The 340-nt window shown below is 65.9% G+C and overlaps 1 protein-coding gene across 1 annotated transcript in view; it reads left to right on the forward strand.

Moving 5' to 3' along the window:
- The window catches only part of CARD11 (caspase recruitment domain family, member 11), a 62,591-nt gene that overhangs the window by 30,361 nt on the left and 31,890 nt on the right, over positions 1–340 (forward strand). The gene's annotated exons all lie outside the window — the stretch shown is intronic.

A 340-nucleotide genomic window follows, 5' to 3' on the forward strand; every position in this document is an offset into this window, starting at 1 on the left:
CGCTCTGACACGGAGCAGAGCTGAGCCGGTGTCACCCAAGGGGATGGCACCTAATTGGCGGAGGCGCCCACCAGCGGGCCTGCCCCATCTTTGCTGTCACCTGTGACGTGTTGGGGAGCAGCTTCTGGGGCTCCGATAAGAGCTGGGGCCTGACAGCCGGCCTCGGGGTGTTGGCGGCAGCAGGGCTATGCTTCTTGCCAGGTGATGACATTCTCACCTAACAAGCCACTGAGGACCAGGGGCGGCGATTCGCTCTCTGCTCCGTCTCTGCTCCCAGCTCAGCGTGGCCTGCGGGCGTCTGTGGTGTCTGCCCCGTGGCTCAGCGTGGCCTGCGGGCGTC

This window comes from Myotis brandtii, unplaced genomic scaffold, assembly GCF_000412655.1.
Source record: "Myotis brandtii unplaced genomic scaffold, ASM41265v1 scaffold786, whole genome shotgun sequence".
In the NCBI taxonomy this organism is placed as follows: domain Eukaryota; kingdom Metazoa; phylum Chordata; class Mammalia; order Chiroptera; family Vespertilionidae; genus Myotis; species Myotis brandtii.